The sequence below is a fragment of the Arvicanthis niloticus genome, chromosome 23 (genome assembly GCF_011762505.2).
Source record: "Arvicanthis niloticus isolate mArvNil1 chromosome 23, mArvNil1.pat.X, whole genome shotgun sequence".
In the NCBI taxonomy this organism is placed as follows: Eukaryota; Metazoa; Chordata; class Mammalia; order Rodentia; family Muridae; genus Arvicanthis; species Arvicanthis niloticus.
Genome location: NC_133430.1, coordinates 14,055,279 through 14,082,000, shown reverse-complemented (window position 1 = coordinate 14,082,000; position 26,722 = coordinate 14,055,279). Strand labels below are relative to the sequence as shown.

The window sequence follows — 26,722 nt, the reverse complement described above, 5'->3', positions numbered from 1 at the left end:
ATTCACACCAGTGAGGACATTTCTGAGCGTTCTGCCCCAGCCATCCTTCCTGACACTCATCTCCTCTCTGTGGTGACTTTTAGAAGCAAATGTCACATGGCAGCAAAAGTGGGGGTCCTTTGTTAAGTGTGTCACCAAGCCGATTCTTTAATACTAATTCTTTTAGCCCTACAAGGCATTATGACCCTGGCCTCTGTTTACACAGACATCTCCCCTCTAGACGCACAGCTACAGGTGGGCAGAATGGAGACCAGAGCGGTATTCTGTATGTGTATCTGGCCATGTGTGTGCACATCTGTACACAAGTGTGTAGAGGCCAGAGGTCACTGTCCCTGTGTCATCTCCAATTGCTTTCTACCTTACACTTCTAAGTCAGGGTCTCCCAATAACTTATCCATTCATCTAGACTGGCTGGCCAGTGAACCCCAGGAAGCCTCCTGTCTATGCTCCCACAATCCACAAAACCAGGATTACGTGTATGTACCATAGTTTGGCTTTTTAAAAAAACAATTAACATGAGTTTTAGGGGATCAAACTCAGGTCTTTAAGCATTTTAATGATTGAGTCATCTCCCTAGTCTTGAGCAGTGTGTGTGTGTGTGTGTGTGTGTGTGTGTGTGTGCCTGTGTTTATGTGTACCACATGCTTGCAGGTACCTGTGAGGGCCAGAAGAGGGCGTAAGATCCCACGGAGCTGGAGTTAAGGAGGTTGTGAATGACCTGATACGGGGATGCTGAGACTCAAGCTTGGCTCCTCTGCAAAAGCAAAAAGTGCTCCTAAACACAGAGCTACCCCTTCGGCCCCTTCAGCAGTATCCTTAATCATCAGGATACACAGTGGCTATCCAGGTGGGTAGCAGGTGTAGTCAGCCCACAGGCCACAGGCCATATGGGCTCCAGAACAGCTATGAATGTAGCCCAACACAAAACTATAAATGTATTTCACATATTGAGGTTGGTTTGGCTTGGCTTGTTTTTTTTTTTTTTTTCAACTCAAACCACACAGCTCCTTAAGTGTGAACGTTGAAGACAGCAATACCATTTGCAACATGGAAAAGTTGGGCATACCCTGCTAAAGAAAATGAGGCCCCTATAGTTTTGCTCCCCATGGGTAGACTCCAAGCAAGACCCCAAGAACCCACTTGGACCCAGTCAGGAAGAGCATCATAGAGCTGATGGCTCCACCAGAAACCCAGCTCTAGTCTCAAAAGTCCACAGCTGGATGAGGCTTACAAAGGCTTGGTGGGGCCCAGTGATCCTGTTCTGTTACCAACAAAGACAGAGGAGGCAACAGCAGCACAGCATAAAGACAGTGCTAAACGCAATGCGCATATTCACTCCTGGCACCTCTGCCAGGTGGATGAGGACAAGGATAGTGGCACATGGTGTCCCCATAGGGGAAATGAGCCTGCTGGGACAGCAATCCAGCTCCTGCCAGACCCAGTGGAGACTCCTCGTCTACCTCCATCAGACACATGAGCCTCTGGCGCTTCCTGGGGAAGGGGTTTGAAACCTAGAGGGAGTCCACAGGTAGGAAGGACACGGAAGCCTCCCCAAAGACGGTGCCATCTCCAGAGTGAGCAGGAAGTGTGGTGCCTGGTACCTTCTAAGTCCTCCGTTAGCCCATATTCCTTGTAGGTGTGGAGAAGGAGGGACAGACACAGCTGGGTTGGGGACTCTGGTGAGAGAGCCTTGCATGCCACCCAGTGGATTCTTTGAACCACATACAACATAGAGCTATTGCACAGACTCAATCAGTTTCATACCGAGATGAAGTTCCTCTAGAATTTGGGGAGTAACAGAAAGTCAAAGCTAGAATAACCAGAGGACCCATGCATGCTCAGTCTACCCAAGTCGAACGATCACCCAGGCACCTGTTCGAAAGGGGGATCTTCATTACTGCGTGGTTCCTTCTCCCATTCTCTCCTGTATGAAGAACGGATTTGGGGCTGGTGATGTGCTTAGCGGTAGAGCACTTGCCTAGCATTTGCAAGGCCCTTTGTTCCATCCCCTGGAGAGAAAACCACCAGCACCAGCACCAGCACCACCACTACCACATCGAACAGATTTCCAGTGTTCTCTGAGAGGTAAAGAACACAGACTGAGAAAGACAGTTTGTTCTTTGACATAGACCCAGCAGGTGCCATGGGAAACACTGGGTTCAGAGAATAATTATCTGCTCAAGTGTTCATAATATTTTAACAAGACCTCATTAATTCAAATTAGTCTTCTCTTTCAAATAGCTTGTGGTACTTAAGGGGGAAGTGAGGAGAGGAGCTGGGCAGCTGGCCAAACTCTCTCATCAGCTCTGTCTCCATCTTTTACCGTGATGGCGTGTTCACAGTCCCTTCCTCGGGGTCTCCTCTTTGCTCCCTCCCTCAGCCACTAGGCTGCCCAGGCTGCAGGGTCCTTTATGATATATTGTGGCTCCACATCCTAGGCCACACACTAGCTCGGAGGACACTGGACCCAGGAGGGGTCAATGAGCTGTTTCCCTGGGAGCCTTGAACCCAGGCGCCTCTGCCACAGATGAAGCAGTGATCGCTGAACTTGGATTGGGGGGTGCAAATCCACACACCAAATGAGGGTATTAAGTTAAACACAGAGAAAGTTAAGTTCAGGCTCCAGCTGTCCTTTTTCCCCAGTCAGCTGATCTAGCCCTGACAGTACCTCCCCCCTCTCTTCCTAGAAGTCCTTAAGTATTTCCTCTGGACTGGGTGCTTCTGTGACGTGATACCCAAAATCCTAGCACACAGCCCAGCCCTCATCTCCCTAATGAGAAAACCGGGACTTGAGGCAGACTCACAGTCATGATACTGGAAGGTCTAATATTAACCCTCAAATTTCTGTCCCCCTATTCTCAGCTCCCATCTTTTGGAGCATATGGAACAGATGGCAGCAATCTAACACTGCCGGTCCTTCTGATGGGAATGAGGACCACAGAACACTCCTGGGATTAAGGACATCATCTGCAAACCCAGGAAACTTTCTCCATTCCCTCAATTAAGCCCTCTTTTCCTGACCACCCCTAAAGGAGCAGAGGACCTGGGCCTGTATCAGTGGATGCTAGGGCCAGAGAAGAGAGCCACAGAGGGGAGTCTTGGACAGTCTGGAGAAGTAGGTCAAGTCAATGTTGTAGAGTCAGCGTGTGTGTGTGTGTGTGTGTGTGTGTGTGTGTGTGTGTGTGTGCACATGTGCGCGCGCTCGCATGCACGCACTGGGATAATGTAGGACGTGGTAGCTGGAACAACAAGGTAGGCCGGCACACAGAGCTGGGAAAGGAAGCTGACCCCTTTGTTAATGACATTGACAGGCCTCTTTTTCACCCTAAGCCAGAGGCAAAGTAAGTGAGGTTTTGTCTGAGACCTCCATGAGGCTAACAAGTCCGGCTGTGGCTAGCTCCTTCTACAAGTGTCTGAGGCCTGACCTCAAACGCCAGGGCAGAGGAAGACATGCAGGTACAACCCTCTAGTGGTCAGAACACGCATCTTACCACGAACCTCCCCTCCTCCTCCCTGTTGAGCTCTCCTAAGGCTTTGAGACACAGGGAGGAAACAGGTCAGGCCAGTGGTTCCCACAAAGAGGACTGGCTGGCTAGGAGCCAGGAAAAAAAGATCTCAATCTGTAGAGACTCCTGTGTTTGTGCCTGGCTGGGGCCGGAAAGGTGTTGCCTTCTAAGCAGCCCACCTGACCCTTGGGCTGAGAGCTCCTGAGGACACAAACTGCTCACCCCGCCTTATTCCTGGGCGTCTCCCTCCCTGAATGGAGAGCAGTGAGCCCTTACCTGCTCCCAACCAAGGGCACCCGCTGTCACAGAAACATCAGCCCAGACACATGCACCTGCCTTTGCACACGGTGCCATGCTCCCCGCACACCCCCTCAGGTCCCACCCACTGCCAGGAAGAGGGGCACAGCCCTCACTCCCTAACATCACAGTGGCCTCACAGTGGTCTCACCACAACAGCTTCCTGCTGTCCAGAGCCATGTGGCACACAGCAGGTGTCCAGGGACACATCATTCATTCATTTATCCAGCTCTGCATCTATTTGGTCATGAGATGGTAATGAGCCAATCAATGAATCCAGTATTCGTTGAAAGGCTGTCCCTGCTGACATGGCCTATTCCGAGCATAGACATTATCTGAGACCATTCCCAGCCTGAGGGAGCTCAGGCCATTGTCATGTATAAGAGAACCACACGGGCAAAGCGACTAATGACTTGTAGACACGCATTAAGTCAACGGTTAACAGAACATACAGTCGGGCAAAATGAGGCAGGAAAGATATTTGGAGGCAGCTGTGACCCTGGGAGACTTCCCGGAGGAGGTGGCTTTCAGTCAGGTGTTGAGAGACTATGAGCCTCAGCTGATGCCCTTAGCTGAATTAGCCCATAGGAGCCACCACTGACCCTAGAGGAGCTACTGTGAACTGCTGGGCACACATTTACATGAAAGGACCCTGCTTTACGCTTTTTTTTTTTTTTTTTTTTTGCTTTAAAGATGCCTCTAATATTCTCAAGTGCTGGCTCCTGAATACTGAGTTCACATTCTCCACAGCTGGAGTGCCTGAGCCCCTACCTAGCACACGCATGTCCTCCTGTATCTTGCACATCTGTGCTGTGCTTGGAACCAACTTACAGCAACAGCTTCATGAAAACGCTCAGATGGGGGGCCGGGGGTGGGGCAGGGAGCATTGAGGCAGAACCAACTGGACTCAGAGAGGGCACTGATGGTGGCTGAAGGGAGGGCGAAGCCATTGCTGGGACCCTGGGACCGTGTCAGGTGTTTGCATTTTAAAATTTTAAAAACTAAACGTGTCTATTTATCTCTGAGAGGACAGCATGTGTCACGGCAAGCACGTGGCGGCCAGGGGACAGCTTAAGGGAGTCATTTTTCTCCTTCCTCCATGTAAGTCTCAGACTCAACTCAGACTGTCAGACTGGCCATCCTTGAAGGACTGAGCCATTTTTTCAAGTTAGTCAGTCAGCCAGTCAGTCAGTCTGTCTCCTTTCTCTCCCTGCCTTCTTTCCTCCCTCTCTCCCTCACTCCTCCCTCTTCTCTTTCCTTCCTTTCCCCTTCCACCTGTCCTCTCTCCCTCCCTTCCCTCCTCTCTCCCTCCCTTCCCTCCTCTCTCCCTCCCTCCTCTCCTCTCTCCCTCCCTTCCTTCTTCTCTCTCTCCCTCCCTTTCCTCTTCTCTCCCTCCCTTCCCTCCTCTCTCCCTCTGTCCCCTCCTCTCTCCCTCCCTCTCCCTCATCCCTTCTCACCCTCTCCTCTTTTTTCTCTCCCACCTGCATACATACTACCACCATGAAAGAACTGTGGTTACAGACTTTGGAGTTACAGATGAACGTCTGGGAGCCGGTGAGTTCTCAAGTTGGGAAAGTAAGAACAGACTGTGGGGCTGGAGGGAATGGCCCAGTGGTTAAGAGCTCATATGCTCTTCCTGAGGACCTGAGTTCGATTCCCAGGCTCCCAGCTCCTAGGGGCTCTGATACCTCAGACTTCTGTGAATACTTGCATTCATGTGCACATACCTACACACACACACACACACACACATATATATAATAAAAATAATAAAATAAATATACTTTTTAAAGAGAATGGAATGTGATTGACAAAATCCCTGCCAGTCTTGAGAATCTGGGGGTCACTGAGATCTCTGGGGGGTCACTGAGGTCTCAGTAGTACCCAGCAGAGCATACAAGCAATGTTGAGCAGGCCAACTCTTCCAACCCAAGCCCATCCTAAGCTGGGTTAAGAGTCTGGCTCCATCACTTGTCACAAAGGCCTGGTGTACTATAGAGGACCCCCGGACCCCACAGCCCATTCCTACAGCAAGAACCTGGAAATGAGCCACAGCCTCTCACTGCCTGCTCTCTGTGCATTAAGAATGGATCTCCACTAGGCATCTTATCCTGGTTTTTTTTTTTTTTCTTTTTTTCTTTTTTCCCGAAAGCAGGTGGCATCAAAAGGCCAGGTGACAAGTGCTACAGCTGGGTTAGCATCCCTCAGAGCTGGGCAAGGATCCTCTGAAGCTGGGCTAGGCTAGCATCCCCTGGAGCTGAGCAAGGATCCCCTGAAACTGGGCTGGGATAGCATCTCCTGGAGCTGGGTTAGCATGCCCTGGAACTGGGCTGGGCTAGCATCTTTTGGAGCTGGGCTGGGCTGGGCTAGCATCCCCTGGAGCTGGGCTAGGCTGGGCTAGCATCCCCTGGAGCTGGGCTGGGCTGGGCTAGCATCCCCTGGAGCTGGGCTAGCATCCCTTGGAGCCAGGCTAGCATCCATATCCATATTCTCAAATTCCCAGAAACACTGCAAAACAGCGTGAATATTCCAAGCATCTCCCACAGTGTTTGGAGCCAGTGAGCAAGTGTTGGTCCCTGCCTGTTGAAATGCATTAAAGCTCATCTCAGAGCAAGGCTCCACTAGTTTCTCAGATGTCTGTGTATGCTCTGAGGCTGGCCAGCTACTGTTCTGCTATGGCAACTTCACCTTTGCCCAGCTGCTCTGCTCCACAAAAGGCAGCCAGGCACCTCCCCAAACAGAAGTCAAGCAAATAAACCCATGCCAACCACTAGAGTGCCATGCAGCAAAAGCTGGGCTGGAAGATAATCTAGAACAAGCAGAGTGTGCCAAAAGGTCTTCCCAGCATCCACTGAATGCCTAAGGAAAGGAGATGCTACTTCCTCAGCACAGAGCGAGTGCCATGCAGGGGTGGCACTGAGGGCTTCGGAGATGACATCTTATTCACTGTGAAGCGGGGATTACACTTTTTCTGCAGCAGCAGGGCAGGTAATGTGTAGGACCATGAAAGGCAGCCTGGTTCCTGGTTGAGCAAGGCTAGAAACCCCAGTGACCCCGAAGGGACAGCAGACGTTTTGCCTGGTTCCTGGACTCTAGGTTCCTGACACGAAGCCGCAGCCCTCCATAGATTTGTGGCCATCAGTCACATAAGGGCAATGCCCCAAGCCCCTCTACTGGTTATATAGGCTCAAGACAGATCTATCTCTATTTTAATGAGGTACCTAAAGGCCTGAAGGGCTTAGCCAATTAAGCTTTCCTTCCCAGACCCTCCTCCCTGCAAAAGGTATTTAACCTCAGGTGTGCCCTGAGAAGTCGGTATGGTTTTACTCATCTACTTTCCACCATGACAATAAATGCCTTAAAACCATAGACTGCCTCTCTTCGTAGGGATCCACTGTGGGGAGCCATGGAGAAGGCCTTTGTTTATAGAGCCGCCGCCATCTAACCTCCCATACAAGGCCTCTCTGTGCACCACCCCCAAACACCCCCCCAAGCCAAGTGAGCTGCCTGCCAAGAACTCAACCCTCAGTGGGACCAGCCGGAGTTCCCTTCTTTTCCCCCTCGACCCCAAGCACGATCCAGCCCATGGGCCCCTACTCAGTTCTCAACGCTTCTGTGGCTCCCAGCGGTGCCTGGGTGCCTAGGAGCCTGAGAACCAGAAGGCCCCTGGCCTTCCTGCAGGTCCAGGGATCCCCGAGCCAGTACTGGCTGTCCCCAAAGTTCTGACACCTGGAGGAGGAGTCAGGACCTGGAGAAGAAGTCAGGACACCTGGAGCTTATCCTTTGAGCTGTGCTTTAGTTTCCAGGCAAACAAAAGCACTAGCAGCACCAGCTTGGGGTGGAGGAGGGGTGCTGTGAGCCTTAAAAGAGAAAGCACGTGGGAGGAGGGCAAGCAAGGGGTTTTAGGAGACACTTACTAATTAGTGGTTCTCAGGGTCACGGTCAGCAGCCCCATCGCATCCACAGATCTAATCTGGATTAAACATGCCTTCACTACACATTAGTAAATTCTCACTCCGGCCTTGCTTATCCATTCAGTAGCCTGCCTTAAGATCAGCCCCTTAAGATAGCCTGAACTCAAGCTTGGGGAGTCTCAGAACAACCACAAACAATGCACAGAGGCCGGGTCACAGGCAGACACAGAGATCAGGTCTCCATCCCTACAAGATGCAGGTGACAGTTAACACTCAGCATTCCCATCCCCACACTTCTCGGGACAGCTACCATGTCAGAATAACAGTAAGCGTCATGGGTCAACCTGACAAGCTCATGGGACACAAAGATTTGACCATTATTCTAGATGTTCCCAAGAAGGCATTTTTCAAATGAGATGAACATGAGGAGCTGGCTATGTGGGTGGGCCTCCTCTAATCAGCCTGCAGACCCACCCTGCAGAGTTTGGATCCGTGCACCTCCACCAGTGCATAAGCTAATTTTTAAACCCATACACTTGCACACATGCGCACACCCGTACGTACACACACACACACACACACACACACACACTCACACACACAGAGTGACAGATGGTTCTGCAGCCGATGATCTGGACTTCTCAGAGTAGGTGTGACCCCTGGCACTTGGGAACCTGAGAAAGCCCTGCCTGTGTCACGTTTCTCTGTGGGTGATGACTTGTTATTGACCCCACTAGATCAATTTCTCATTTTTGCTTCCTGATGAATCATATTTCTGAGGCTGGCTGAAATGAGAATGGAGCAAACCACTCTCTTCATGCTCAGACGGAACTCTGTTTAACATATAACTTCTGTCAGCTTGAAGGTAGGTGTGTGTGTGTGTGTGTGTGTGTGTGTGTGTGTGTGTGTCCCGGTGATATTTTCCAGCTTTGAGGAGAACACCTTGTTTTAATGAGCTATGGACTGAGTGTCACCAGAGTTCTCCATAGCAACAGCCCACCCCTGCCTCCCGCCCCACACAGGCTTCTGGGAACTCCAGTGAGCTTCCTCATAGAGACTGGACCTGTCATAGGCTGCCACTGCAGAAGCTGCTGGCCATTCAGGAACCACATTGCGTTCTCTGCTTTCTCTCTTTCTGCATGCAATATATTTTGATTATATTCTTCCCCTCCTCCAACCCCTCCCAAATCCTCTCTAGCTTTCTACCCATCTAAATTCATGTTCTCTCTCTCTCTCCCTCCCTCCCTCCTTCCCTCCCCCTCCCTCTCCAAAACAAACAAAACTAATATAAAAACAAGCAAACGAAACACCATGGAGAGTCCATCTCCTGGGCCTGGGGTCTGCCCTGGAGCATGCGCACTGTGACACTCCAATGAAGAAAATCAGCTTCTCTTTCCCAGCAGGTATCAGTGGCAAATAGCTCTCGGTTAGGAATAGGATCTCAATGCTGGGAATTTTATGTGGCTTGACCCTGTGCAGGCTATCAGTCTCTGTAAGTTGCTATGTACAACAGTCTCGTTGTGTCCATCCCCAACACTGCTAACGTGGCCAAGAACCAGAGACTGGACAGGTCACGGGGACATAGGAAAGCCTGCTACTATTACCCTGCTAAAGGAACAAAGCAATAAAATGACTCTTAGTGACATATTACTATACTCATAGATCAGTGCCTCTCTCAGCCCTGATCAGAGAAATCTCTCTTTGCAGTACGTGGGAGTTAATGAAGACCCACAGTGAACAAGGTGCAGAGAGTGAGAGACTTTGGAGCACTCGGTCTGATGTCTTCATCAAAACCCTCCCCTCAAGACTCTAAGAGCCACGGTGGGTGTTGTCAGTGTTGAGGCATGGATGGGCAGTATAGCGCTCCCATTAATGACACAGGCCACTCCTACTGCAAACCAGGAAAGTAGAACTGAAATGCCAACTGGGGACTGTGACAAAAGATCCCACATGTCCCGTGAGGGTGTACCCTTATGATCACAAAAATGACAATGTGCCTTACTGGGTGGGCTCCCTCACAGGTAGGCTTCCTTCCACATCCTCCAGATGCCTGACCCTTTCTGTAGGCAGCTGAAGACATTCTCAGAGGCCTGGAATCTATGGACAGCCTCTGGGTGGAATCAGGTGACAAGAGTTCCTGCCAATGAAATAGAGGCTAGATGTGTGTCTCTTCTGGGATAGCCTACGGGTGCTCACTCCTCTTCTCCCATGCATATGGACATACACACAGACATACCCCACATACACAGACACCCCCCCAAAGACACACACACACAGACACACACAGACACAGACACATACACAGACACACACACCCACACACACAGACACACACAGAGACACCCAGACACACACATACACACACACAGAAACACACACAGACACACAGACACACACACACAGACACACATCCAGACACATACACACACATCCAGACACACACACAGACACACACACACACATACACACACACATACACACACACACACACACACACACACACACACCCCACACACGACATCTAGCAGTTGCAGATCCCATACTGTACTCTGTATGAGCAAGACAACAATGTCTTAGGGGCGGGAGACATTAACATAGCCAGTAGTCCACCATGCACAAGCCCTGGGTCTACCTCCAACATGACATAAACTGAACACATGCCTTTAATCCCAGCACTCAAGAAGCAGAAGCAGGTAGATTTCTGTGAATTCAAGGCCAGGCTAATTTACATAACCAGTTCTAAGCCAGCCAAGGCCAGACAAGGCAAGACCTTGTCCAGAAACAAAAACAACAAATATGAAAACCAAGATCCCCAGTATACAGTGAGTTCAACATCAGCCTGCATAAAACCATGTCTCAAAAAAATAAAAATAAATGAACTTCCTCTGTATCTCATTGCTAGCTGGCCTTCCCCAACTACGTTCCTGCTTCATGAGCAGGAAGCAGACCCCAGGGAGAGAGGATGACTTGGCCAGTACCGAACAGCACAGGAATAGCAGAGCCAAACCAGGACCAAGCACCCAGAGAATATTCTCCTCCCGATACATGCCCACCATCCTGCACGTGCTACCCACCCAAGTGCACCTCTCATTGATCCTCCTCAGATATACTAGCAAGTACCTTACTTCCCATTAGACATGTTGGGTGTCTCTCACTTTTAGACATAAGATACGGACCAGAATGCCTGAGTACATGGTTCAGAGGCTTCTAGCCTGTGCTTGAAAATGTCCACCCATCTCCACAGTCTAATCTGAAAACACTTTTTTTCCAGAGCTGGAGATGACTCAGTGGTGAAAAGTGCTGGCTGCCCTTCCAGAGGACCCAGGTTCTATTCCCAGCATCTACATGATGGCTCACAATCATCTGTAACTCCAGTTCTAGGGATCTGGCATTATCTTCTGGTCTCTGTGGGCACTGTGCATGCATGGTGCACACAAACACACTCAGACAGACTATCATATAAAATAAAATGACAATTTTTTTTAAAACACTTTGTCCAAAGGCAATGCTATATTTGCTATCAAACCACCTATTTCTTCCTGGGGACATCTCTACTCCCAAGAAATCACAAATATGCTATCTGTCTCTAGAGAGACTTGGGGCATTTCATATCAATGGATCCGTACAACATGTGGCCTTCGTGACTGACTTCCTTCACTTCCTACAGTGTTGCAAGACCCATCAGCACATCATCGCGGTTTATAATATTCCACAGCATGCTGGCAGTAGCATCTATTAGTGTCTTATCACTTTTGATTGCTGAGTAATATTCCATGATATGGACATACCACAGTTTATAGGTCTGGCCTGACCTACAGTTTCTGTGATGGGCTTGGGACTGTTGATGGGCATTTGGGGCTGTGACTCTGCTATGAACACTTGTGAGGTCTGTGTTATGTTTTGGGACAGAGTCCACTGTGGTAACTTGTGATTGCTGTCTGTTCCCCTCTCTTGGAGCACCCCTCACTGCACCCCCTAAGTCCTCAAATCCAGATTTCTTTCCTCCACTGACCTGCTTTGCAATGTCCAGCCTCCCTCTTTCCTTGTCCAGCAGCCCCACACTATGCTGACACCTTCCAAGTGCATGGTACCCCCAATCCTGGAGTCAGTCAGCATGTGTGCCCATTCTGCCCAGACATGGTAGCTCCAGGCCTGTGACGAGCTGGCATGTCATCCTATGATCAAGCAACAAACACACTGCCACATGTCATGTCCTGTCAGGTTTCTGAGCATCTGCCCCCACCCCTGAACTCCTGTCTGGTCTGGCCATCGGTGGGAGGAAATCACCCCCTGAATGTCAGAATGTTGATATCCTCCTGTTGTGATATCCCTGGGAGCTTTTATTCTAGAAACCCCATGTGGGAAAGAGACCTCTCTCATACTGAGAGCTTTTATTCTGGAATCTTCGTGTGGGAAGGAGACCTCTCCTACACCCCCTCTTAGCCTAATGTGTGTCCTCTGGGGCTTTTATGCAACAGTCCCTCAGCCTTTCAATAAACATCTACTGAGCTCAGTGAGGAATCAGCCAGTCAGCGGTGCTGGCTCTGAGGACACAGCAAAGATCCACCCTCACAGGCAAAGCTGAGGAGTCTGGTACAGAGAGGCCAGCAGGCAGAGGGAGAAATATGTAAGAGGCACAGGCTGTACCAGGGACAGCAGCCAGTGAGCAGGGAGACCAGCAGAGAGGGAGAGAGGAAGGATAAAGAAGAAACTGTAATGATGTTCCAGCCTGGAGGCTTCTCTCTCTCTCTCTCTCTCTCTCTCTCTCTCTCTCTCTCTCTCTCTCTCTCTCTTTCTCTCTCTCTCTCTCACACACACACACACAGACAGTCCACACACACACAGACACACACAGACACACACAGACACACACCCAGAGACACATAGACACACACACAGACACACAGACACACACAGAGAGACATGCAGACACACACACAGACACACACAGAGACACGCAGACACATACACAGACGCACCACACACACAGACACACATGGATACACACAGACACACACACAGACAGACACACATGGCACACACAGACACACACACACACCCAGAGACACCACACACACACACACACACTCAGAGACACACCACACACACAGACACACACCCAGAGACACGCAGACAAACACACAGACACACACAGACACGCACAGAGAGACATGCAGATACACACACACAGAGACACGCAGATAGACACACATGGCACACACAGACACACACATGGACACACACAAACACACACACAGACACACAGGCACACACACACACGACATCTAGCGGTTGCTGGAGACATTGCACATTTTACATTGGGAGGGCAGAAGCTAATGGCATCTAGGTTTTGGAGGCCAGCTGTCCAGCTACAAGGCACAGAGCAGACCACTGGATCTAGAGCCAGTGGAGCCAGAAGTGGCTGGAGAATGTTCTCTCTCTCTCTCTCTCTCTCTCTCTCTCTCTCTCTCTCTCTCTCTCTCTCTCTCCTTCTCTCTCTGTCATACACACATGCACACATGCACGCACATGCACACTTCATATGCACATGGTCCCCAACCCAAGACCACTCAACATCCAGCCTCTCCCTTTCAACCATCCAGCAGAAGACCCTGCTTGCACAAGGCCAGCCATGTGCAGCCAATCCCATCTGGATGCTGAGCTTCACTAACTTCCAAGCTGCAGGAATGCATGTGGCCTCTGCAGGCAAGAGATAGCAAAGTGCTGGCTGGCCAATGCCTCAGTGCCATGACTGTGACAGACTCTGGCCTGCAGAACTGAAAGATAAGAGAGTTGTGACAATCTGTCCCAGCAGCCAGAGGTATCCTGCACAGCACCTCGTGGTGCTGAGGCTCAGACTGTCAGGGCAGCTGTCATTCTAGGTGCTTGCCATCCTCCTGCCCTTGGGCTTCAGAGTACAGCTGGCTCTGTCATGGAGTTAAGGGTACAGAGAAAGCGGGGACTTTCAGAGCAGGGGGCTCTGATGTACACAGAGCTGACGCCCTGTGTAAATGTAGCCGTTCTCTCACTGAGATCAAGACAGTCACCATCATCATGAACGCCTCCCACACTCTCCTGGCTTCTACCAGATAGTATCAAATCCTCTGCTTCTTCTCAAGGACTATAACAAAAGAAAGCATCTTGGGGAAAAAAAAAGTGTTGTCTAGCTAGAGTGGACCACGGGGGCTGAGATCATCTCTGGTCCCTAGTGACAACACCCACTCTGGGCTAAGCACAAGTGGGTGCTTCCTGTCCATCTGGGGCTTGGCTCCCATGAAGAAAACCACCTGTCAGCTCCTGGGTACCAGATGTCTCACAAGCCTGCCAGTGGCTCCTTTCAGACTCCTCCACCAACCTGATTCTGCACATAGAAGCCTCCTGCCTTATTGCCACTAATAAGAAGGCACCTCAACAGCCACGGTTTAAATCAGAAAGAAAATAAAACCCAAACAGCAGCCTGCTCCATGGAAATGTCCCTGGCCACAGCAGCTGCCTCCTCTCCCTGGAGGCTCCTTATTTGCAGGAACAAATGCTTCTTCAGCAGAAATCCACCAAAGGGACCAGCTCACTGGGGAGGCTGCACCTGCCTCTTGCAAAGTAGAGCCCTCATAAACAAACAAACAAACAAAAAACCCAAAAAACAACAACAATCTGGCCATGGTTCAGAGCCCCAGAACTCAATTCCTGTCTCCTGTGACCCAGGGTCTCGCCAGGTAGGCACATGTACTAGAATGATGTCCAAAATGGGGATGAGAGAGAAGATGCAAAGACTTCACCAGAGCTGGAGGGACCAGAGGGACAAACCAAGCTGCCAAAAGCAAAGGAGCCACCACAGGGGGGTACTCTCATAGGACAGGGCACCGTGGGCCAGCGCTGGGCACAGGAGAGGTGGGGACACAAAGAGGGGAAAGTGACATTAAAGGTATATTATACAGATGCCCTAAAAGCAAGGAGAGAATGCATAGGGTACCTGCTGTGCTCCTGGTACCAGCCATGGTGTAATACATCTACCCATGACTGAGTTTCACATCACTGCAGGCCTGGGGACAGCTCCCAAAGGCCTTTAGGACCTAGAGGGTAGAGTTGAAAAGCCAGTGTGGTCACTGAGAGCGTCAGCCCCACACAGCTCCAGTCTGAGCTCAGCACCCCCTCAGAAAAGCCCAGAAAGAACAATGCCTCTGTGTGAACTGTGAGTCACGGGGGTGGCTGCAGGGAGATGATTTGATTTCTCCCCCGTGTTTTTGATATCATCCATAGATGGTGGACATGTACCGCTCTGCAAACCAGAAACGATGCTATTCTTACAAGTCTCAAGAGAGTTCACCGCCTTTCCCAGAATCGCTTAAAATAACAGCCCTAACTTCACTAGTGCCATCTCCAACCAGCTCCGTGACAAGAGGTTCATTGTCCCCAGGAAGGCAAAGAGAGGCAGGACACTGTCGAAAACAGAGGTGAGAATGAAAGAGAAAATGGCCCTGGCTGTGGAGGTGAGGAAGGGGCCAGAGGATAGGGAATGCAAGAGGTCCCAACATGCTACTGACAGCAGGAAACCAGCTGACCGACATCTTGTCTGTCACCAGTGACTGTCAGACTCTGATCTGCGGAAATGGGATGATAATGCAGTTGGATGCAGTTGTAACAATATAGATGTATGACTGTATGTATGTATGTATGTGTGTATGTATGTACATATATACATATACATATATATGGGTACTGGGAGTCACTGGCTCTCAGGGCAGCTGCTGATCTCAGCAGGCAGCAGACGCTCTGTGAGTCTGACCTATTATACCAGCAGTGCGGGGTTAAGGATGTATAGAATATGAAAACATTCAGAGCAAGAAGCTTGGGTGCTTGAGTCCTGAGACCTAAGACACGGGCTCCTCAACTTCCAGGAAGGGACTGTCTTCTGCACTGACTGTCCCCTTGTTACTAGACCACACCTTGACTTTAAATAGGTTCAGGTGCAAGTCTCAGAACACTGTGCTCTCACACAGTCTCAAGGGGCACCAAGCACCCTCCAATCCCACCTGCTCTCAGATCCCCTGCCTGGCACCTGCAAGGCTCTCTCAGGAGCCAGAACAGGCTGACAGGGAGACCATGACTGGGAGAGGAAGGAGCTCAGAACATCAGGTACCAGAGATCCATGAGGAGGGAAGATAGAAAAAAGTGCGCCCAGTGCCTCCTAATCCTGCCAGCCCTCAGCGTGCTAGAGACTGCTGAATGCCAGCAAGAGGTACCAGTTTCACTGCGTGGCTGGGATGGTGAGGATGAGGACAGGATGGGTGAGGGTGGAGCTGGAAGTCCCCTGTGAGCTGCTTTCTCCCTAGCACCCTCTACCCCTTGTCCAGGCAGCCAGAGTCCTTGGCATCCTTAGCCTGGTCATAGTCCAAAGTGAGGTGAATATGTCCACACTTCTGGCAGAGGCAGCTCTCATTTAGCAAATATTTTGCCTCTTGTGCCTCAGGCAGTGGCGAGACAGAGGTGGAGGAGAGCCAGGTTTCACCCTGGGCAGCTGCCCAGCAGAGGCCACAGGTGTATCAGCAAGTGGTACCACAGGACAAGCCAGGCAGGAGCTGGGAACAGCAGGGGACATAGAGGGCTCTCAAAGAAATGACAGAGGACCTGCCTGGAGACACAAGCAGTTCTCTGAGCTGAAAGAGCCCTTGGCACAAAAGGAAAACCAGGAAGATGGCTGATGGGTAGTCCACTGGGACGAAGGTCAGCGGTCTCATGTGACCAATGGACTTGGCCACCTACACTGAGCGGGTCAAGTACTCCCTGACCTCGGGAACCTTTGTGTTTAGTGTTTCCTCTGCCCAGGGTACTTTTCTCTCAAATTTTTGCCTGGTTTGTTTCCCTGGTTTCATCTCCTCCGAGAAACTTCCCCTGGCCACAGAGAACCTCTCCTGTCATTTTTCACTGGTCACTGTCACAAATTACCCCAAACCATGATAGCCTAAAAACATCACAAATGTATCCTCCTCACAAATGTGTCCTATAACTCTGGAAGTCAAATGGCTGAACTGAGCCTTACCAGGCTAAGTTCCAGTCTCCCTTCTGTGTATTTCAAGGGACATCCAAACACTCTGTTCTCTTTTCTCCCTCCCCTCCTCCGCTTTGGTTGTAGTTGCTAAGGTGGGGTCTCTCACACTGCACAGTCCTAGAGGCTTCAACCATGCCTGTCATCCCTCCTCCCATAGCATGGTGGCAGGGATGGGGGCGGGGAGGATGGTTTGGATATGAACCGTTCCCTGTAGACTCCCATGCTGAACACCTCATTCCCAGCCGTGGTGCTATTTCAGGGGGCTCTGACAACCTGAAGGTCGGAGACCTAGATAAAGGAAGTAGGTCACTGGGGATGCACCCTTGAGGGTTATACCTGTTCCCGGTCCCTTCCATCTCTGTCTCCTGCCTACCATGACGTAAGCAGTGCCTCCTCCCTACATGTCAGTCTCCTGATGTCCCGCCCGAGCACCAAGGACCAAGTGGTCACAGGTTACACTCTCTGAAACAGCAAAGTCAGTCAGTCCTTCCTCCATCAAGCTGCTCCCTCAAGTATGGTGGTCACAGTAATACAAAGATAACTACTAAGGGAAATGGCTCAGTGTGTAAGAATGCTTGTTGCGCAAGCTTGCAGACCCAGGTTCAAATCCCCAGAACTGATCTAAGAACCTTGAGTGGCTATGCACCCAGTGCTGGGGGGGCAGGGGGCGGGGTCAGGTGGCAGGGGCTTTCTGGAGCTGCCTGACAACCAGCCTAGGCTCTAGGTTCAGTGTGAGACCCTGTGACAAGGGAATAAGGCGAAGCAGATAGAGCAGGAGACCCAACATCCCCCTTGGGTCTCTGTGCACATGCGTTCACATACACATACTTTTAAAAATGCAGATGGTGGGTGTACAACCGAGGCCCTGGAAGCCATCATCTGGCAGCTGACAGGGCTGGCTCACACATGACTCAGATTCAGTCATGACTCTGAAAAATTCTGTTCTGATAGGAGATGAAATAAGTTTCCATGACCTTGGCCAGATCATCCCAATAAGTACGACACACATTTACCAGTTCTTCCCAGCATCTCTAAGATGGACACGTAGCACAGAGTCACCAGCACTTGGCTGCATGGAGGCCTTGACCTTACTACCTGGGTATCTTCTCAGGTTCCCTAGGCCCCAGGAGACAAAGAGCTGCATGGCCAGGGGGCGCTCGCAGCGCTACACCACACACACTGCACAGAGAGAGCTAGGTGGCCACATCCTGGTCACCCATATGGTATAGGTTGAGTACTGAGGTCACAGCCAACCACTTCAGTCTTTTCATGCCAGTACCAGGATTTGAACCCAGGTCCGTGGGCTTGTAGAGAAGCCTTTTTACCCACTGAAGCCATCTCCTCGGCCCCTGTGTGAGTTACTTTCATATTGCTGTTATCATGGCACCATAAAGGAGGCTTAAAATATGGGGACCCCAAGTGTGTCCCCAGCTCACCCTGCTCTCTGTGGCACCCCTATGAAGCAGAACATCCACAGCCGGTGACAGAACATAGCGGATGTGACTTCTGGTTCCCGTGCTGTGTCAGCCCGGGTCAGGACTACGTGAGCCGTCAACTCCAGTTCCAGGCAGATAATTAAGATGTAAGGAGGCCAGGACTTAACTGAGGCCCTGCTGTCAGTCCGAGCTGGGAGTCATAGGAGATGGGTTGACAGAGCCACCTCACAGTTCCCTTCTCCATTTCCTCCGTGACTAGAACCCCTTGTTTTCAGGGGAACTCCATTAACCAGTGTCCTTTGCAGTCTCTTGTGATGACATTTCAGCCAATGGGATCAGAGCAAAAATGCCATAAGGGCGTTCTAAAAACTTCACAAAACACTGGCGTTTGCTCCAATGCTTCTTCATTTTACTTTCTTCCAACCTGCTTCCTCAAGCGCTAACATAAACAGCGGAGGTCCTAGCTGTCACTTTGGACCATAAGATCCATACAGGAGACGGCAGAGCTGTGAGCCAGAAAGAACCCGAGTATTGGCAGGTCTGGAGGGGACATACTGTCATGTGGCTTCTGTTCATAGCACCATGGCGTGTGGTTCTCCGGAACTCAGCTAAACCTGACTGAGACTGATCCCGAATGACTTGGGGGTCTGTCTGAGACCAAAGCCTATATTCTTGAACCTCCTGTCAGCCAGTGATAAAAGAATATGTTCTCTGTGAGAGTAAAGTGTGTCTGCTGGAGCTTCCAGGGTAGCTCTGGGCTAGGGGGTTGGGGGAGGGGGGAGCACAGGAGTCAAAGAGAAAGGCAGGCCAGCAGACCCCTCGCTGCTGCTCTCCTTGAAGGGCTGGCTTTACCAGTCTTGAAAGAACCAGGTAGAGTCTCCTCGACCAGGAAGCTCTGTGTCATGGGAGTTTACAAGTAAGAGATTTCAAAGGTCAGCTTACTTATGACATCATCCACCACAGAACCCAAGCGGAGTGGCCACCCTTGTCTAATCTGGACCAAGACATGCAAGGAAACAGGTCTTTTGAGGAGCCATGCAGCCATTAGCCACAGCCCTCAAACTGAAGAACCAGTCATGCAGAAATAAGGCCTTTAGTGACAAGAGATGTGATAGCCCCCCCCCCCACACAACTTGTGATGACCCCAAATGCTCAATTTTATTTATTATTATTATTATTATTATTATTATTATTATTATTATTATTTTGGTGGTGGTGGTAGTTCCTTGAGATAGGGACTCTCTATGTAGCCCTGGCTGTCCTGGAACTCTGGAACTCACTCTATAGACCGGGCTGGCCTTGAACTCACAGAGATCCTCCTACCTGTGCCTCTCCAGTGCTGGCACTGATGGTGTGTGTGTGCCTCCACGCCCAGCTTCCTTATAAAGAAGTCTTGTGGTGGGATGGGTGTGAGGCAGGAGCCTGCAGCAGGTGAGCAGCCCTCTTTTACAGACCAGTGTCTCACACCCACAGAGGCAGGAGTAGAGGACAAGGGACCAAGACTGCATGTCAAGCTGCCACCAGGCTGTTACACCATCTGCCTTACGGTAGAAGCATGCAGGGACCTGCTCAGGTCACAATGCCCACCCAAGCCCTAAGCTCCTGCCTGCAAGTCTTGGGAGGGAGACTAGGGCACCTGAGTAACTGCCTGCACTGGGCTCCACAGTCCTGTAATTCATTCCTCCCTGTCTCCTGTCTTTCTCCCTTGAGCTGACATTCTGAACTGGGAGAGAAGACAGGGCACATCTAGCCACTGCTGCCTGGAGTCAATGCAGCAATTGTGGCAGGTCCAAGAGAGTGACAGCTCAGTTCTGTGGGATGTGGTGAAAGGCTGGTGAGGTGAGGGGGCGGTGCTTCCATATGCTTACCAGGAACAATATTCGTTACCCATATGGAGATGCGGATGGGGATAAAGCACCCACTCCTGATTGGTCATAAAATGGTCACAGGACCCTTCCCACGGAGCACCTACAGTGGTGGCCATGACGCTTGCTGCAGAAACAGCCTCCTTCCCTATTATGATCTTAGGAGAGCATAGTGCAGGGACAGACAGCTTGCCTGGGACCCTGTTAGATACGCTTGTCTCAGCTCCACCCAGATCTCCCAGCCAGAGTTTCTGGTGAGGCTCAGACACCTGCAGTGTAAGTGTCCAGCATCGGGCAGGGTTCCTCCTCCCACTACTGGGGGATCATTCCCAACTAGGGGTTGATCTGTGCCTAGCAGGGTATTTAAATGGGTCCTCTGTCCCACCCCCACCTCCCGAAAAAATAGCACCCCTGCAAGTCTTGAAACCCCAAACCTCCCCAGAGATTACCAAATCCTCCTTAGAAACTGGCTCTGCCTGAGGTAAGCACTGGCCTGTAAAGTCTGAGGACTCAGCTGGAGAGCACACAGACAGGGTCCCTCCTTGTGAACTCAAAGATTCCCACGGGGGAGGAAAGCCCCCGCAGGGAACGGGGAGACCACGAACTTGTCACAGGGCACTCTTTGTTGACTAGCAAAGAGGGTTGGACGGCACCTGGCTACCAAGAGGGGAGGAGCCATGACCAGAGCTCCAAGGGGAGGAGTCAGGACCTGAGCCCAGATTTCAAGTCCTTCCGACTCACCACACCCCTTCCTGCTGCGACTCAGGATCGGCGAGTCCCAGACCCCGCCCCCAACCCCCTTCCTGGGGGTTATCCAGAAGTTCATCTCAGTGGCTACTCCCTCCAGCCGGCCTATCCTGGGGCCCCTTCACATCTTAGGTAGTCAGAAAATGCTCGCCGCGTGACCCAAGCCAGTGGAGGAGGGGCTGAGAAGCCCGAGCTGCAGCACATCCAGTTTGCTAAAAGGTCTGGGTTGTTTTGTTTTTTTATTGCCCAAAGGCAAAATAAAAATAGTATTCTAGGCCAGAAATCGATTCCACAAAGGTGGTGAATAGAACTCTAAAATCCATCTCAGGGCTGGGCTAGAAGGTTCAGCAGGTAAAGGTACTTGTCACTATGCCTGACAACCTGAGTGAGATCCTACCACACACATGGTGAAGGAGGAGAACGGACTTATGCAAGTTGAACTCTGACCTCCATGCCCCAGGGCATGTGCATATCACCCCATGCCCCTGCCACATACAGAAAATCAATAAGATTGAATCAAAATCTACCCCAATGTTGACCAAGAGCCGGGGCCACCACTTTTTTCAGAACTTACCTTAAGAAAATACTACCGCATGACAAATTACCCTTTTAGGGCCAGCCTCATCAGAGGCAGCTCTGTGTAGGAAAAGGCTTCTGTGTACCCAGGAAAGGTACAAGGAAGTCGAAGCCCACTGATCACAGAGCCTGGTGTGCCCACTCCACAGGTGCTCCTGGACCAACTCTGGGCCAGCTCAGACTAACGAGAGTCCCCAACAGGCAGCTAAGAACAGAGAGTAGGCCAGGGAAGTGACAAGGTTAGTGCCAAAAGCAGAGAGCTTTCTCTCTCACCAGAGGCCAGGAAGGACTACCAAACACGTGTAGGAAGACAGTGGGAAAGGCAGATGCCCATCTTAGACAATGAGGCAACAGATACTTGTAAAGTGTAATGATAGCTAGGCCTGTGACGAAAAAGGAACAGAAGACAAGGCTGTGGCCCAGCAAAGAGTGGTTGTATATAGATGTATAGATGAACAGTACATAGATATAGTAACCCCTGGCAGGCTGCACACCACACCCACCAAGTACTGTCCAAAGCTGGTGCAGCTCTCCAGCACATCCAAAGAGGAAGGTCCCTGGGAAGACCCCAGGACCAGTCGCCAAACCAGAGCTGGCTTCCATGTGTGACTGGTCATGTGTGAAGGTTTCACTTTAAGACAAGACAGCACTGTCCCTCCTCTCTGTTCTCCCCTCCCCCCCGCCCCACCCCTTTCAATTCCCACCCCCCATCAGTAGCCAGCCTCATCCCAGGAGAACCTTCAGACAACCTTTAACTCTTTAACCTTGTGTTCAAGCCCTGAGTCCACTAGAAGACCCACAGACAGGTGGGGGGTATCTATGGCCACCAAGGTAAAAGTCTAGAATTTCCAAGCCCTTTGCATAACCACAGAGATTTACTTGTGGCAGCTGCATAGTCAAATCCAGACCTACACACATCAGTGGTGCACACTGGTGGGGGGTGTGGCTCATTTGATTACATGGCAGGTTATCCCCTGTAGCTTTGGCTAAAGAAATTGCATGGCTTTGGGAATGATGTCAAACATATACACTGGGGCTAGGGAGATGGCTCAGTCAGCAAACTGCTCCTGTGTAAGGTATGAAGACCTAAACCACAGAACTCATGTAAAAAGCAAGGTGTGGACGTCTATACAGTAATTTGAGTGCAGGGAGACAGAGACAGGTAGATTTCTGGAGCTTTTTTGGCCAGTTAGCGTAGCCAGTTAGACTCTGCCTCAAGAAATAAGGTAGAAGAGTAACTGAGGAGGACACTAACATCAACCTCCAGTATCTCACACACACACACACACACACAAGTCACATACATACACGCACATACACACATATACACACATATACTACATACGCACATATACACACAGGCACACACATACACACATATACACATATGCGCACACACACATACACACATATACACACATATACTACATACACACATATACACACATATACTACATACACATATACACACATATATTACATACACACATATGCACACACACATGCATATGCACACACGCACACACATACACACATATACACACATATACTATATACACACATATATACACATATACTACATACACACATATACACGCATATACACACATGCACACACATACATATGCACACACGCACACATACATATACACACATATACTACATACACACATATATACACATATACTATATATACACATATACACATATGCACACATGCACACCTATACACATGCACACACACACACACACCACATATACATCTATATGTTCATGTACACATACACACATATGCACCATACACACAGAGATATGCTTCATGTCATGAGGATGACAAATGTCTGCCAGGGAGTGCTGAGCAGGGGTGAAGCTACAGGGAGCTGTGGTCAGGTGTGGGCACCGCACGTGTATCCCTTCACAGGTCAGTCTGGAGGAAGGGAAGCAGCCACCAACTTTATAAATGTGGCCAAACTCCATCGGGAGTGACAGTTGATACCAGAGCAGGAAAGTGTCTGTTCTCTGGTGGCATTAGAGGTCAGGCTGGAGAGCACTAGGGATAATCAGGAGAATAACTCAGGAGGGCCTTTGGGCACCACACCTCAGTGAGGAAGAGAGAGGAGCCCATTGCCTGGGAGTTTAAGAACTGAAGTGTTTTCTGCAGTCACAGCTGGCTCTCCACACTAAAGATGCCTGGGCAGGAAACTGCACCTATATCAAACACGGGCAACTCTCCAGATGTCCCTTCCTAAACACATAAGCCATCAGTCATTCCCAGGAATTAGTGTGATGGCTAATGGTGTCAGCTTGACAGGATGTGGGATTTAGGAGAGAGGAGCCTCTGGCCACTCTGTGAGGGGTGTCTAGACAGGGTTAAGGTGGAGGACCTGTTCTGAATATGGGCAATGCCACTTGGTGGGCTTTAGTCTTGGGCTGACTCAAAGGAAGAAAGTGGACATCTGCCTCTGCTTCCTGGCTGTAAATGTCATGTGATCAACAGCCTCACATTCCTGCCACCATTGCTTCCCTGTCGTGATGAACTGTACCCTCAAACCACGGGCAACCACTTCCTTGCGTTCATTTTGTGAGGCATTTTGTCACAGCAATGAGCAGAGCAAAGAACACAGTCTGTCAGGCTATGCGCTCCAGTGTTAAGGTAACAGAAGGTAAGCACAGATTTGGTGCCATGCTGTTCCATTTCAAGTGAGGGATCTGGAACCCTGAATGTACCCCCATCAGGTAATCAGACATCATGGTTCTGCTTAGCCTAGCCCTGCTGGGTCTGTAGACAAAGGGTAATGGTGCCCCCTCAATGGGCAGTGAAGCTCTGACTCATCACCATACATTGGAGGAGAAACTGAGGCGCAGACAGGAGCTTCAGGCCAGTGCCACCAGCTTGCTACTCACAGAACCAAACCCAGTATCTGTGGGGGACTGCTCTGGTTCAGTGGAGGGAGCAGGGGTTTCTGAGATGCACCTGCAGTCAAATTCCAACCATGCTACGAAAGCCATGAGACCGTAAACCTTGAACCAGACTTCATGGCACCGCCACTCCTCATGTACCCGCTGCTCAGGATGTTACTGGAGAATTAAGTATAAAACACACTCCAGTGTTCCCGTCACGCATTCTCAGTGATGGCAACAGCGATGTGACGGCAAACGTTCCTCCCTTTGCTCTCTCCATCACGCTAGCCGTTCCCAACCCAGATGCCTGACAGATGTGCTTTCCCGTCTAGGGGACCGATCTGCCTAGAGTTCTCTGGGGAGGTGGGTATTAGGAGAAGAACATACCATTAGGGAAACATGGCCACAGTGTTCTTTGTACCCCAAAGCACTAAGTCACCCTAGTTCTGTATGTCCACATCTGAGTTAACTTGTGTTCCATGTCCGTGTCTAGGAAAGCCTCTTCCTAGCAAAGCCTATTTGGAAGAAAGTGGATCTCGACTTCTTTTTTTTTTTTTTAATTTTTTAAAAGATTTATTTTTGATTAAGTGATTTCATGATGTAACATGGTTTTAAACAAAAAATAGAGATCAGTGTGAAAATAAAACAAATTGTACACATTAAAATATCTTTCCATCAAAGCATTTCATAATCACAAAAAATACAACACAAGAATCGGAGGCTCAGGTGAGAATAAGAATACAGACTTCCCAGAAAATGAACAACTGGTCCATAATCCAGTCCTAAGTGTTGTGTAACACCACTCATGAAGTACTTCTAGGGTGCCTATCAACAACGTATATCATGTGCCTTAAAAATGTAAATGTATGGTAAAATGAGGGCTGTATAATCTTAATTCTAATAGCAAATACCTCCTATTATTATTGTCTACTAAAAGTTACACTGAATAAATACAAAGCTTGAATCAACTCAACAAAATAAGAAGTGTACCTATTAACTGTGATCTATGAGATAGTGGATGTAATGGGATCGCGACTTCTGAGTGCACTGATAATGGCGGGAACCATGGGCCATTGCTCCCACGTGTGGGAGCTCCGTGGCCTCTGCCTCAGCATCTGGGGCATGCTAAGACATAGAACTTACGCCTACGCTCCCAAGGCAGCCTGTCTGGACCATGAGTCTCCCTGCCACCAGCTTTAGCCACAGGCAAGCGGTCTCCCTTCTTTCCAGCAACTTCCATCTACTCTTCCCATTTCAATGTAAGAACAGCAGACATAGGGCCCTAGTTTGGGGCCCTACAGTCAAGTCTATAGCTGTCACTGCTGTTGTATATCTCACGAGGGCCAAGTCCTTTCCTACCCCACTCTGTGCCCCTGAGCGTGCTGCCACAAGGCAGACAGCAATGAACACGTGTGTTATAATAAAGTCAATCAGAGAGCAGGAGGACTCTGGCCGGGCTGACTTGAAAACACTCTGTGTTTTGAAAAGCAAATAAAACTTGCATCATGTGCATCTGATGCATTACATAATGTTCCGCGGTGTCATCCAAGGGGGTGGCGGCATCATGTCCCTTCCCATGACTGGAGAGCCCTGGGCTATAATGGACCCGATTGATGGTATCTGTGACATCATCTGTTGACTTACCAGGGACCTCAAAGCTGGACCTTCACATCAAAGAGCCTTTTGAATGAGGGGCAAGAAGATGCAGCTCCTTCATCCGAGCTCTCAGGAAGATGCTCCCCTCTCCACTGGGATGCCCAAGGGAATTCTGATGGCAACAGGACTAATATTTCATAGACTCACCTAAGGGCACTAAACCTCCTGCATGTCACTCCCAGAAACCCTCTCTGTTCTGGAGCCAGTAGAACCCTGTTCGGCACTTGCACATGGAGGGATGCTGGCCTCCAGCCGGGCAAATGGCTGTAGGAGAGACTGCAGTCAGAAGTCTACAGCCTTATTCACAATCACACCCTCAGGTTCCCTCTGTCCTGGGCTGGACTGGCCACCTCTTACTCATCTCTGGAGTACACTCTTACACCTGTGTCACATGGTCTCACAGCCTCTCACTCATCTGGAAGCCACCTCTGCCCATGCCCACCTGACATAGGGTCCTGTCACAGGGCATCTTCCCATGTTTCAGCCCTACCCCCAAATGTCTCAGGCTTCAATTAGATACTTGGTGCTAGTCATCTCTCATCAAGTGGTCTAAATCTGAGGTGATACTGTGCTCCTGTGAAAATACTGACCACCACACCGAAAGGATATGTAGTGTGCATATGTGTGGACATGTTCATATGGGTGCAGGTACATATGTACATGTGTGTGTGGAGACCAAAGACAATCACAGCTTCTCCTCAGATGGCTCAACAAGTAGACAAACAGTGTCTCTCACTGATCTGGAGCTCACCAAGTAGGCTCAGCTGGCTGGCCAACG

General features: G+C 50.1%; 1 protein-coding gene and 1 long non-coding RNA gene across 3 annotated transcripts in view; one reads left to right on the top strand and one right to left on the bottom strand.

The window, feature by feature from the left end:
- Clmn (calmin) overlaps positions 1-26,722 on the bottom strand; it is a 101,867-nt gene that overhangs the window by 60,683 nt on the left and 14,462 nt on the right. The gene's annotated exons all lie outside the window — the stretch shown is intronic.
- LOC143436620 (uncharacterized) lies at positions 8,317-11,184 on the top strand. The gene is made up of 3 exons (XR_013106514.1): positions 8,317-8,582; positions 9,425-9,538; positions 10,989-11,184. It is a non-coding gene; the product is annotated as an uncharacterized LOC143436620 (long non-coding RNA).